The following is a 14,616-nucleotide window of genomic DNA, read 5'->3' as shown; positions in this document are numbered from 1 at the left end:
TATGCAGTGACAAATCACAGTGTTTGGACCCTGTAGCAAGGGATGAACCACTAATGGACACTTCTTTCATGCAGATGTTTATTCCATTCATCCTTCTTTTATGGACACATAAAATTGTAACAAATGAATTAGTCCCCAGAAAAGGACTGGGCTGTGGGGCAGCTAGTTAGTAGCCAGCTGCATTAAATCACTACTGACCAAGAGGTCATGAGTTCAAAGCCAGCTTGGGTCGAAATAAGCTCCCAACCATTAATAGTCTAGCTTGCTGTTGACCTATGCAGCCCAAAGGACAGTTTATTAATTATTTATTTAGTTACGGTATTTATATTCCGCCCTTCTCACCCCACAGAGGACTCAGGGCAGATTACAATGTACATATACATGGCAAACATTCAATGCCATAGACACACAACAAATATAGACAGACACACAGAGGCTATTTAACATTCCAGCTTTTCGTGAGGGTATTCTAGCCACCAGGGGAGCTGTCTCTTCACCGTCCATTTGTGATGCTGATGAAGTACTTCCTCATTCTTTGCATGCTTGCTGGAGATTTTTAATGGTGTCGTAAATTAGCCTCCCCACATAAATAGTACCTAAATTTCCTACTTGAGAGATTCAACTGTCTTTCAGGCTGCAAAGGTTGACAGCAAGCTACTCAAATTTGTCAGAAGCTCCCTCCAACCCGGGCTGGTTTCGAACTCATGACTTTTCGGTCAGTATTGAACTTAATGTAGCTGACTCCCAGCCAGTTGCGTCACAGTAGTACATTTATGTAACCGCTTTATGTGGGGAGGCTAATTTAACTAATTTATGACCCATAAAACCTTCCAGCAGCATGCATAAGAATGAGGAAGTAGTCCATCAAGGACTCGGTGTCACAAGTGGATGGTGAAGCGGCAGTAACCCCTGTGGCTGGAATCGAGCATACCCTCATGAAGCTGGAAAGCTGGAATGTTAAATTGCCTCTGTGTCTGTCTATATATGTTGTATGTCTAATGGCATTGAATGTTTGCCATGTATATGTGCATTGTAATTCGCCCTCAGTTCCCTGCGGGATGAGAAGGGCAGAATATAAATACTGTAAATAATAAATAAACAAAGAACCTGGGACCAACACACCACAGCCTTCACTATAAGTATAGAAGAACTGTCTTTCTCCATTTGTGTGTCCCCCCCCCCCCCATTCTTCATGCACACCTAACTAGGTGAAGGTTGCTGTTTTTTCCATTTTGAGTGGCACTATCGCACCCTGATAAGGACAAGATGTTTAAATACCATGGTTTGGTACCTTTCCACTCTGGGGCTACCTAGAATTTTTGAAGGGCTTGTACAAAGATGGCCTCTTTGAGTCTCCTTCATTAAGAGGAAAATGGGATACAAATCAACATAATAAATACAACAACAACAACAGCAACATAACAAAATGGTACAGATTGGTAAATTTTAAACAGGGTGGGGGAACTTTTGGTTCTGCAGATGTGGTTTGGACAACGACTCCCATAATCCCTTATCATTGCTCCTGCTAGCTGCAGCTACTGAAAGGTGAAGTCCAAAACATCTATTTTGGACCGCAGCCAGGAGTAGTTGTTATACTGTGACACACACTTTTTCTTATCTTCCCTGTAACCACTTCCCTTGCTTTACAATGGGTTCAAATTGCAGGTAAGATGACATGTTGGAGACAGGGATTTCAACCCCTGATTGAACATATGCAATTTTGCATTTTAAACTCTATTTATACAATAGAGTCTCACTTATCCAACATAAACAAGTCAGCAGAACATTGGATAAGTGAAAATGTTGGATAATAAGGAGGGATCAAGGAAAAGTCTATTAAACATCAAATTACATAATGATTTTGCAAATTAAACACCAAAACATCATATTTTACAACAAATCAACAGAAAAAGCAGTTAAATACACAGTAATGTGGATCCAGGTTGAAGGCAGACTGCGCTGGATAATACAGAACGTTGGATGAGCGAAGGTTGGATAAGCGAGACTCTACTGTAGCTTGGTCATGACCATGGGAATGAAGTTTGCATTTGTGGTTATTTTATGGTGGGGTGCAGCATGAATTTTGGGGCCCCTTGTGGCACAGTGGCTTAAAACACTGCACTGCTGAACTTGCTGACCAAAAGGTCGGCAGTTCAAATCCGGGGAGTGGGGTGAGCACACACTGTTAGCCCCAGCTCCTGCTAACCTAGTAGTTCGAAAACATATTCATGTGAGTAGATCAATAGGTACTGCTTCAGCAGGAAGGTAACTGTGCTACATGCAGTCATGCTGGCCACATGACCTTGGAGGTGTCTATGGGCAATGCCGGTTCTTCGGCCTAGAAATTGAGATGAGCACCACCCCCCAGAATCGGACATGACTAGAGTTAATGTCAGGGGAAACCATTACCTTTACTTTACTACAGCATGAATTTATTTTTTAAGAGGACAAATATATTTTTGTAGTGAAAATTAAAATGAATGTGTTGTAAACATGCCAATCTCTAACCACTTGCCCCTTGCATTGTAAATATGCCAGTCCTTAACCACTTGCCTCTCCAAAATAAGGAGGAGGAGAGGATGATATGGGGAGTAGCAGCAGCCCAGGGGCTAACTCCATTTCATCTGTAGCTGTTTGGGAGGCCATTTCTACCTGTCTGCTCTGAGGCCAAGGTTTTTAGCCCTAAGACTCAGATTTTGATGCCCAACTGCTGCCCACAAACCCTCTAAGGTTGGGTAGTCTGCCGAGCTATGAAAGCATACATTTGCCCTTGTGCATTTGCAATAGTAAATTGATAGAAAATTAATCTTGTGCGAATGTAAACATGAACACTAATCTCAAAGGAAAATTCTCTTGTGGGTTGTTTAGAACATGAAACATTCAGTTTAGGATTCAAGTTAAATTAATGTAGACACAGTGTGTGCCATTCATACACCTTCAAGATGCCCATTGTCTTATGGTGACCCCATACATTTCATAGGATTTTCTAGACAGACTACTAAGAGGTGGTTTTGTTAGTTTCTTCCTCTGAAATATAGCCTACATTACATGGAATTCATTGATGGTGTCCTACTCAAGAGCTAACCATAATTGACCCGGCTTAACTGCCCCCAGTGGTGCAGTGGGTTAAAGCGCTGAGCTGTTGAACTTGCTGACTGGAAGGTTGGCGGTTCAAATCCAGGGAGCAGGGTGAGCTCCTGCTGTTAGCCCCAAACTTCTGCCAACCTAGCACTTGAAAACATGCAAATGTGAGTAGATCAATAGGTACCACTTTGGTGGGAAGATAACAGTGTTCCATGCAATCATGCTGGCCACATGACCTTGGAGGTGTCTATGGACAATGCTGGCTCTTCAGCTTAGAAATGGAGATGAGCACCCCCCTTCCCCAGAGTTGGACACAACTAGACTTAATGTTAAAGGGAAACCTTTACCTTTAACTTCCGAAACCAGACAGGATTTGGTGTTCTTGGGATATTTTGGCCAATTGCAACACTGAGCTCAATGATACTTCTCCATAGGCATATATTGGCTCAAGGGGCTTTACTTTTGCTACTCCCATTGAAATTTCTATTGAAGATGTTAACTGGAATGTTTTTTTTTATTTTAATGTTCTCTCTCCCCCCCCCTTTTTTTTGTGGTTGAAGGAGATTTCAGGTCAGCTTTCCCCAGCCTATTGTCATTTAGATGTTTCTTGGTGACATGTTTCCTCAATGGTTGCCCAATCTGGTTGAGGCTGATGGAAACATCGAGAAAGCACCATCTCAGAGTGGGATAGTTTAAGCATTTGTGCCAAGACTTAGCAGCCAAGTGAACATTATGACTGTCCTTGTGACACTAACAAGGCCACCACTGACATTTCTGTTGTTGTTTTTTACAGACAGCGAAGGGTAGTGGGCTGCTGCAAGTCTACATATTCGTGAGAGTTATCTGCTCTTTGTGCTCAGTGTGGAATAATGTATAAGCCTCAGTGAGTTTCTGAAATTATTTTGACAAACAGAGGTGTCCACTAGACCAAGCAGATAAGCTGTTGTATAATGGTAATCATCCTGAATAGCTGAATAGTTCTATGTAAACAAAAAGCCTGTGTCATCATAAGCCAAGTATAGAGAATGTGTGGCATTCCTCTGTTGTTGGACTGCAAATCCCCAAAAAATTGCCAATGGCTGTATTGGAGTTAGGAGTCCAACACTTTTAAAAGTTATCCATCAACATAGAGCTGCTGAACTTGCTGACTGGAAGGTTGCAGGTTCGAATCCGGGGAGCAGCGTGAACTCCCACTGTTAGCCCCAGCTTTTGCCAACCTAGCAGTTCGAAAACATGTGAATGTGAGTAGATCAAAAGCTACCTCTCCAGTGAGAAGGTAACAACACTCCAGGAAGTGGAGTGTCTAAGGACAACGTTGGCTCTTTGGTTTAGAAATGGAGATGAGCACCAACCCCCAGAGTTGAACACAACTGGACTTAATGTCAGGGAAAAACCTTTACCTTTACCTCACTGGAAGGGATAATTCATTAGTTTCATAGCTGATTTCTGGAACCAGTCAGTGATAACTATCTATTATGTGTCTATGCCATGTTCCTCTACTTGAACTTTTTCCTATTTGCTCACAAGTTTAAAGCGATGTGCAGATTAATAATGAAGGGATGAATGTTTGTTCTATTGAAATATTTATATCCCACATTTTACCTCTGGGAAACTTACAATAAAATTCCTTTAAAAAATGGAAATTAAGAGTCTTCAAAAACATTAAAATAAGCTAAGCTTTGAGCCCCTGCTGGCCCAATGAGTCAAACCCTTGTGCCAGCAGGACTGCTGACTGACAGGTCAGCGGTTCAAATCTGGGGAGAGCGGGTTGAGCTCCCTCTGTCAGCTCCAGCTCCCTATCTGGGGACACCAGAGAAGCCTCCCACAAGGATGGTAAAACATCAAACATCCGGGAGTCCCTGGGCAACATCCTTGCAGAGAGCCAATTTTCTCACACCAGAAGCGACTTGCAGTTTCTCAAGTCCCTCCTAACATAAAAGAAAACCCAAGCTTTTGATACTCTTGTCAAACCAGTATCTGGACCAGTCAGACCTCCAAGGGGAAGACGTTTAGCAATCACAGAGTTATATTACTATTTTTGAAGTTTAATAACATTTTTCGATTAAAATACAAAGTTATTTTTTGTGAAGTTCAAATTCAACTATTTGCTTTTTGAAACCATTTATATAATTAATGTTTAAAGACAGGCCAGATTTAAATATGGATTACAAAGCTAAGCCAGTTTCAATATGACTTAAGTGTCATCGCTACCAACGGCGTGAGCTTCCACTGTCAGTCCCAGCTTCTGCCAACCTAGCAGTTCAAAAACATGCAAATGTGAGTAGATCAATAGGTACCGTTCTGGTGGGAAGGTAACGGTGCTCCATGCAGTCATGCTGGCCACATGACCTTGGAGGTGTCTATGGACAACGCCGGCTCTTCGTCTTAGAAATGGAGATGAGCACCACACCTCAGAGTCGGACACGACTGGACTTAATGTCAGGGGAAAACCTTTACCTTAACCTTTACAACCAGAGAATCCTGAAAAGTAATTCATTTTGAAGGGATAGCAAGCTATTGTGAACATCCTCAGAAAGCTTTAGCACCCCAGAACTCTAGAGGAAACCATTTGTTATACAGTGGTAGTTTTAGAGCAGCCAGTATTGGACCTTCTGACCTGGAAAACACCGATCTCTTTTCGAGTTGAACTTCAGCTTCCACCATACCCAATGGTTTTGCTGACAAGGGATTATGGTAGGTGCTGTCTAATCAATTTGGAGGGCAACAAAAGCCTAATTTAGATGTACATCAATGGTTGCTTACTGTGATTAGTCCCAGATGTGAAGAAGACGTTCTCTTCATACTTAGGACTTCATCAGACAATCTTCAAGTTTCGGAAACGGATACCCACAGGAGTTTCACAGAAGCCATCACATGACATAACGGCACTTCTGGTGGAATTCTGTGGCGCTGTTTCCTAAGTGCATGGAAACAGAGCCCAAAGACAATCTAGAGTAGTGGTTCTCAACCTGGGGTCCCCAGATGTTTTTGGCCTACAACTCCCAGAAATCCCAGCCAGTTTACCAGCTGTTAGGATTTCTGGGAGTTGAAGGCCAAAAACATCTGGGGACCCCAGGTTGAGAACCACTGATCTAGAGCAATGGTTCTCAACCTGTGGATCTCCAGATGTTTTTGGCCTTCAACTCCCAGAAATCCTAACAGCTGGTAAATGGCTGGGATTTCTGGGAGTTGTAGGCCAAAACACCTGGGGACCCACAGGTTGAGAACCACTGGTCTAGAGGAAACAGGAGAAGATGGGGAAAGGCACAGAAAGGATGTAGGATGGCTGGCCATCTCAGAAGATGGAGAAAGATGCTTTCCCTTGCTGTCTCTCTACTCGCCTGACTTCCTTAAATTCTTTGTTCTAGTAATGGGCTGGGGATCCTTTAAAGTTACTTGTCCGAACGTATCTCCCTCTATGTTCTGCCTCGTACTTTAAGATCCACCGGGGAGGCCCTGCTCTCGGTCCCATCGGCCTTTCAAACGCATCTGGTGGGGACTAGGGACAGGACCTTCTCGGTGGTGACTCCCCGCTTGTGGAATTCTCTCCCCAGTGAGATTAGATCAGCATCCTCCCACCTTTCTTTTAGGAAAAAACTGAAATTGTGGTTTTGGAACCAGGCTTTTGGCTAGCAGGCACAACGGCACTTTGGACATTGAACTGCACCACATGATTGTTATGATAATGGAAATGGCTATATGACTGTATAAGTAATGTTATTGTTTTTAATCTTCTGTGTATTTATGGTTTTTATCTTTTTATACTGTGATATTGCGGCATCAAATGGCTGCCATTGTTAGCTGCTCTGAGTCCCCCCTCAGGGGTTGGGAAGGGTGGGGTAGAAATGTTGTAAATAAATAAATAAATAAATAAATAAATAATAAAGTTTCATTATGTTGTTAGGCTCATGCCATTTGTGAAGAATGCTGAGAATTGCAGTCTGGTAACATGTGGAGGTCAGCATGCTTCTCACCTAGGACTAGATTTTGGCATTCTGAAAATGGTTTTGTGGCAAAACACTGCTGGCTAACTCAGAATAAATCCCTCCTCAAGGCCAATGCACCAGGGAAGCCTGATGTACGTATCTACAGGGGTGGCTCAACCCATTATGCAAAGTAAGCATTTGCAGTATAGTTGATTTTGCCCAGGGGCGCTCTTGAGGCGCTCTTGGGGGAAAATAGACCTTGATATATGCGAGTTGTAGTTCCTGGGATGTATAGTTCACCTAAAATCAAAGAGCATTCTGAACTCCACCAATGATGGAATTGAACCAAATATGGCACACAAAACTGCCACGACGAACAGAAAATATATATCAGTGATTGGTGGTGGGGGGGGGGGGGGCAAAATACTGTTTGCTTACCGTTGAAAATTACCTAGGGCCGCCTCTGCGTATCTAGGCCACTTTCTCTGAAGCGTTACTGCCTTAAATCTTTTTACAGATTCAAGAGGTGCATTCGTACGTGCACGCAACCATTAACCACTACCCTGCATCGACCTGGGCGTCTGCCCAGTCAGTGTGTCTCAGCCACAGAAATGCTTCAAGGACTTCTCAGGGACTGGCCTGAAGCCCATCCTCACTGCCGTGGCTCCCCAGCCGATACCCACACCCCATATTCAAAATAGGGTCAGTTCTTGAACTTGAGTTGGAAGCCCATACATCACTGCAGAGAGTCAGCTTTTTTTCAGAGACGCTGAGCATACTGAGAGACTGTGGCAATGTAATACAGCCTTGTGTTTATGGAGGCAGGAGGGGGCAGGGGAGTAGCATTGGGCTTCCGTGGCCAGCTTCGTGGGAAGCGGGGAAGATAATATTTCTCGGTTTAATGCGCAGCTCTGGGAAACGACACTCCTTTTTATCATTCTCTCAATCTCTGCGGCTGTCCCGGTCTCCGGCACTTGCTATCCGTCTGCAGGGTGTTTCCCTGGCTCACTTCCAAATATTTCCGGGAAACCTACAGATTCAGTGATGGGAGACCTTGGTCCATACCGGTCCACCTCACCAAGCTCCACACCCGCTATGCTGATTCCTAGAGAGGCCACTACTCAGATAATAAAGAAAATGAAACGGAAAGAATAGTAGAGGGGCATTTGAGGGCACAGAGTGGATTTGAGGATACGCATGCGGCGTGTGTGTGTGTGTACTGTTGTTCAGTATGACAAGGGAAGTAATTGGTGTGAAATGGAGGGAAATTTACAGCAGTGGGTACCCAAAGGAGCCTGCACCCAAGGTTCGGAAACGTTCCTTTTGGATGGTTGGCTCGGAGCCAGCATTGTGCGTCCCTGAGCATCCTGTCTCCTCAACTGCCTTTTCTGAGCCCTGGCAGCAGATTAAAACACTGCTGCGCTTTCCACAATGCAGTGTCCTGTCTCCATGGCAACCCCACCATCCCCTGCATTGGAGTTTGCATTATTCCTCCGCAGTCCCTGCGCCGCCGCAGCTACCGCCCTCAATCTTGCATCAGGCACTTGGGAGGCCTCTCCCTACTTAGATGCTGCAGATAGATGTGTTGCGGAAGGAAGGAAGGATTCACCGTTTGGTGGGTGGGGGCAGCTCATAATGTATTCCGACAAAGCAGAAATAGAATTGAGATATGGGTCCCAAATACTAGAACTAGCTGAGGTCTTAGTAGGAGGATGGCCAATTCATTAGACGAACCAGAGAGGGAAGCAGAAACAGAAAGAAAGTCAAGCAGGCTGTAGCTTATGCATAAGTGCAAACTTCAGGTGCAGTGGGTTTTTTAAACTCCCTCTTTTGCCCAAATAATATTCCAAAGAGAAGCAGCACTTTACATACACTCTGGAAATTGCAGCTACAACTATTCTTCCTTTTGTATTGTTATTGAAGAACTTTCAAGGGGAAATATGGAGGCCTCCCATTTTGTTCCAATGGGAGGGGGTTGGACACGATGGCCCACGAGGTCTCTTTCAATTCTATGATTCTATGAAAGGATGGGGAAACTTGGATGGGATGGAAACCAAGAGGGCACTGTTTCTAGAGCAGTGGTTTCCAAACTGTTTTTGATTAGAGCCCACTTGACCAAGGCCCACTTGACCAGGGCCCAAGTTGACAAGGGCCCACTTTGACCAGGGCTCACTTTGACCAGGTCCCAATTTGACCAGGGCTCACTTTGACCAGGGCCCACTTTGACCAGGGCCCACTTTGACCAGTGCCCACTTTGACCAGGGCCCACTTTGACCAGGGCTCACTTTGACCAGGGCCCACTTTGACCAGGGCCCACTTTGACCAGGGCTCACTTTGACCAGGGACCACTTTGACCAGGGCTCACTTTGACCAGGGCCCACTTTGACCAGGGACCACTTTGACCAGGGACCACTTTGACCAGGGACCACTTTGACCAGGGACCACTATGACCAGGGCTCACTTTGACAAGGGCCCACTTTAACCAGGGCTCACTTTGACAAGGGCCCACTTTGACCAGGGCCCACTTTGACCAGGGCCCACTTTGACCAGGGCCCACTTTGACCAGGGCTCACTTTGACCAGGGACCACTTTGACCAGGGACCACTATGACAAGGGCACACTTTGACCAGGGCCCACTTTGACCAGGGCTCACTTTGACCAGGGACCACTTTGACTAGGGCTCACTTTGACCAGGGACCACTATGACCAGGGCTCACTTTGACAAGGGCCCACTTTAACCAGGGCTCACTTTGACAAGGGCCCACTTTGACCAGGGCCCACTTTGACCAGTGCCCACTTTGACCAGGGCTCACTTTGACCAGGGCTCACTTTGACCAGGGACCACTTTGACTAGGGCTCACTTTGACCAGGGCTCACTTTGACCAGGGCCCACTTTGACCAGGGCCCACTTTGACCAGGGCTCACTTTGACCAGGGACCACTTTGACTAGGGCTCACTTTGACCAGGGCTCACTTTGACCAGGGCCCACTTTGACCAGGGACCACTTTGACCAGGGACCACTTTGACCAGGGACCACTATGACCAGGGCTCACTTTGACTAGGGCTCACTTTAACCAGGGCTCACTTTGACAAGGGCCCACTTTGACCAGGGCCCACTTTGACCAGGGACCACTTTGACCAGGGACCACTTTGACCAGGGACCACTATGACCAGGGCTCACTTTGACAAGGGCCCACTTTAACCAGGGCTCACTTTGACAAGGGCCCACTTTGACCAGGGCCCACTTTGACCAGTGCCCACTTTGACCAGGGCTCACTTTGACCAGGGCTCACTTTGACCAGGGACCACTTTGACTAGGGCTCACTTTGACCAGGGCTCACTTTGACCAGGGCCCACTTTGACCAGGGCTCACTTTGACCAGGGACCACTTTGACTAGGGCTCACTTTGACCAGGGCTCACTTTGACCAGGGCCCACTTTGACCAGGGACCACTTTGACCAGGGACCACTTTGACCAGGGACCACTATGACCAGGGCTCACTTTGACTAGGGCTCACTTTAACCAGGGCTCACTTTGACAAGGGCCCACTTTGACCAGGGCCCACTTTGACCAGTGCCCACTTTGACCAGGGCCCACTTTGACCAGTGCCCACTTTGACCAGGGCCCACTTTGACCAGGGCCCACTTTGACCAGGGCTCACTTTGACCAGGGACCACTTTGACTAGGGCTCACTTTGACCAGGGCTCACTTTGACCAGGGCCCACTTTGACCAGGGACCACTTTGACCAGGGACCACTTTGACCAGGGCCCACTTTGACCAGGGCCCACTTTGACCAGGGCCCACTTTGACCAGGGCTCACTTTGACCAGGGCCCACTTTGACCAGGGGCCACTTTGACCAGGGCCCACTTTGACCAGGGGCCACTTTGACCAGGGACCACTTTGACCAGGGACCACTTTGACTAGGGCTCACCTTGACCAGGGACCACTTTGACCACGGACCACTTTGACCAGAGCCCACTTTGACCAGGGCTGACCAGGGGCCACTTTGACCAGAGACCACTTTGACCAGGGACCCCTTTGACCAGGGACCACTTTGACCAGGGCTCACTTTGACCAGGGCTCACTTGACCGGGGACCACTTTGATCATGGACAACTCTCCAATGTTAGTACCAAAAGGGACAGAGCTGTTTATCTCTGCAGAAAGGTGCAGAAATAAAATAAAATAAAATAAATAAGAGCAAAGAGGTTTGCAGACCCAATTTTCTTTCTTGTGGCCCACTGCTGGGCTGTAGCCCACAGGTTGAGAACCACTGTTCTAAAAATGTGGATAATCCTATGTGAATAGTCTGCAGGCAAGTTGTGGCATACATTGGGCTTTACGAAATGGGGACAAGAATGCAAACAGAAAAAGGAAGTTCCGTAGTAAAACTCATTTACATTGGCAGATAAAGGTGTCAAAATGAAGGATGTTGTGTATAATAGTTGTAGTTTCTGATTATAGATATGGAGTGAAACAGAATCTCCTCATGTACAGGGCAAATGGTGGAGCTGACCCTATAGTCTTTTACAACACGTCTGCACTTTATTGCTTTAGTAATTTGATAGCACTTTAACTAACAACATGGTTCCATACAGAATTCTGGGTTTGTATTTTGGTGAGATGCTTAGAATTCACTATTAGAGAGTTCTAGTGTTGTAGTTCTGAGAAACAGATAGAAGTGTTCTTGCAGAAAATTCAAAGTATGTATTTCACCAAATAACACCTCTAAGGAACCATTTCAGTTTGGGGTTTTTTTGTTTGTTTTTTTGTCGTGTCAGGAGCGACTTGAGAAACTGCAAGTCACTTCTGGTGTTAGAGAATAGGCCGTCTGTAAGGACGTTGCCCAGGGGACGCCCGGATGTTTTGATGTTTTGTCATCCTTGTGGGAAGCTTCTCTCATGTCCCTGCATGAGGAGCTGGAGCTGATAGAGGGAGCTCATCCACACTCTCCCTAGATTCGAACCTGTGACTTGTCAACCATTTCAGTTAAAGTGCTATCAAAGTGTTATGGCTGTGTACTGCAAATTGGGTTTAGGCATAGTGCGATGTAAGCACCCGGGGGGGGGGGGGGGGTGGAGGATAAGAGAGCTATACCCAGCTATAGCACTTACACATACAACTGGTGCAATAATATTAAAACTTCATTTATAACCTGCCCTCTCACCCCCAGGGACTCAGGGTGGTTTACAGAAATAAACAAAAATGACAAACGTTCAATGTCAATAAACAAATAAGTAACAATCAAAGCAAAACATGAAATCCCATAACTCAATATAATTTCTCAACAAACTGAAGTCAAGGATTAGACTAAACAGGGAATCAAACCAATTAAAACATTATACATTAAAAGCACAATATAATATATTGGACCAGCAGGCTAAGGATCAGGTGGGAATATGTATGAATGATGCTAATCTTCCTCCTCTCCATAGGCTAAATTACACAGATGGGTCTTTAAAAGCTTTTTAAAGGAGAGGAGACGGGGCAATTTTTAGTTCTTTAGAGAGGAAGTTCCAGAGGTGGGGAGCGGCCATGGAAAAGGCCCCTTCTCTTGTTCCCACCAGCCGTGCTTGAGATGAAGGTGGGACTGAGGTGGGGGGGGGGGGGGGGGAGGGCTCCTCCGCGGATTGCAGTGCTCATACTGGTTTGTACGCAGAGATGCGGTTTTTCAAATATTTGTGGCCTAATAGTCTATCAGTGTAGTAAATATAAATTTGCAACCCGAAAGACAGTTGCATCTGTCAAGTAGGAAAATTAGGTACCACCTTAAAGTGTGGGGAGGCTAAATTAACTGATTTATGAGGCCATGAAGAAGACTCCAGCAAAGCATTCCAGAGGGGAAGCATGTGGGGAATGCGGAAGTGCTTCATCAGCATGGCAGATGGACGATGAAAGCGACAGCTCCCCTGGCGGCCAAAAAAGTTAAATAGCCTCTGTGTATGTCTGTATATGTTTGTATGTCAAAAATTGGCATTGAATGTTTGCCATATATGTGTACACTGTAATCCACCCTGTGTCTCCTGCGGGGTGAGAAGGGTGGAATATAAAAGCTGTAAATAAATAAATAAATAAATAAATAAATAAACAATCAAACAAATCAAATGGAGGATGAAAAACATGCTTATAATAGCATTGGTCTTAACCAGAAACATCACAGATGCCACATAGGACTTCATCCCATTAGCAGAGGGGATCATCTTACCTTGTTGCCTCCAATATTTTCCTGTCTTCTGGAAGGATCAGCCATCCCATGTCCTTTCCATCCTCCCATTCAGAAGATGGTTGCACTCATCTTTCCCACATTTTCTGCCACTTTCTCCCAGCTTTAGGGCTCTGTTTCCATGCACTCAAGAAACGGGGTCACATGGAGTTCCACCAGAAGTGCTTTTGCGTCATGTGATGGGCTCCCATGGAGCTCCATTTTCAAAGTACATGGAAATAGAGTACTAGTAATTTGCTTTGTATATAATTCTGCTTGCTTACGGTTTTGTATATGTATGTTTTGGCATGCACCTTTCCCTTTACTCTATGTTGCTTGAGGTTGTGGGAGGGGCTGCAGACTACATGATTAGATCTGGGGCAACTGTGAGCTCAGATTCCATTTTAGACAGAGACGCTAGATATAGGAAATAGGTTGTGATAAATATCCCTAGGCATAACCTACGATTTAGCTTCATTTTTCTCTCCCCATGATAATATGAAAGAGACAGGCCCCACTGGACCTCCAAGCTTTGGTGAAGTGTACCTTATCTCTTCACACATAGACTCTCATGATATATCCACACTGTTGTGAGACATTTGATGTACACCTTTAGAAATATGGGTGTTTTCTTGTAATATTGATTTCTCTCTACTTGTTGGTGACATTTTTTCAGGAGATATACAATACTACGATCAGATTCTTGAAATTCCTCAGTTGTCATAGATATATGTGTGAAAGATATGGTGTAGTGTTGCTCAAGTCCAGTATTTAAAGCCATTTTCACTCCCCTGTTTTCGCATAATGAAGGAGTTGACTCAAATAACAAACAATGAACCATGTCCACATGCCAGTTATTTCAAATTATACAGAGGAAACACCATCATTTATCTAGTTTCATTTCTATCCTGCCTTGCCATTAAAAGGTGACAGATGTAGCTCTCAACATAATTAACAACAAATTAAACAATAAATCACTAAAACCATCACAGGAAATCTGTAATCAATAAACAAAATACAACTTTGAAGTACAAAATCATCTCATGTTCAGAAATGAGACCTTTGGCACACACCTCCTTATTCATATATAAGTTGTGCCACTTACCTTCTCATTCATATATGTATGTATGTATGTATATTCATAGTTGTAGTGCTGAGAAATAAATCTGGTATAGTATAGGGGACGTGGCAGCCTTGCCACATGTCAGGGGTGAAGAGTCCACAAATTGATACTTACCCAGCAGGGGAGACACCATGATCACGAAGGTGGTTTTCCCAGGGTGAGGCTCATCCATTGCACTCCGGGTGTGCTGATCACTACAATTTCCCTAAATGCGGGAAACTCAACTGCATAATTTCTGGTAGTAGGCAGTTCACCATAGAATTTCCACACCTATCCATCT

At 45.0% G+C, this 14,616-nt stretch overlaps 1 protein-coding gene and 1 non-coding gene across 2 annotated transcripts in view; both read left to right on the top strand.

The window, feature by feature from the left end:
- The window catches only part of LOC132780223 (FXYD domain-containing ion transport regulator 7), a 38,203-nt gene that overhangs the window by 13,291 nt on the left and 10,296 nt on the right, over positions 1–14,616 (top strand). The window lies entirely within an intron of this gene.
- Positions 14,443–14,604, top strand: LOC137095732 (U1 spliceosomal RNA). The gene has a single exon (XR_010908893.1). It is a non-coding gene; the product is annotated as a U1 spliceosomal RNA (small nuclear RNA).

This window comes from Anolis sagrei, chromosome Y (assembly GCF_037176765.1).
Source record: "Anolis sagrei isolate rAnoSag1 chromosome Y, rAnoSag1.mat, whole genome shotgun sequence".
Taxonomy (NCBI): Eukaryota; Metazoa; Chordata; class Lepidosauria; order Squamata; family Dactyloidae; genus Anolis; species Anolis sagrei.
Note: the sequence above shows the minus strand (reverse complement) of the source record. Positions and strands in the feature narration are given on the sequence as shown.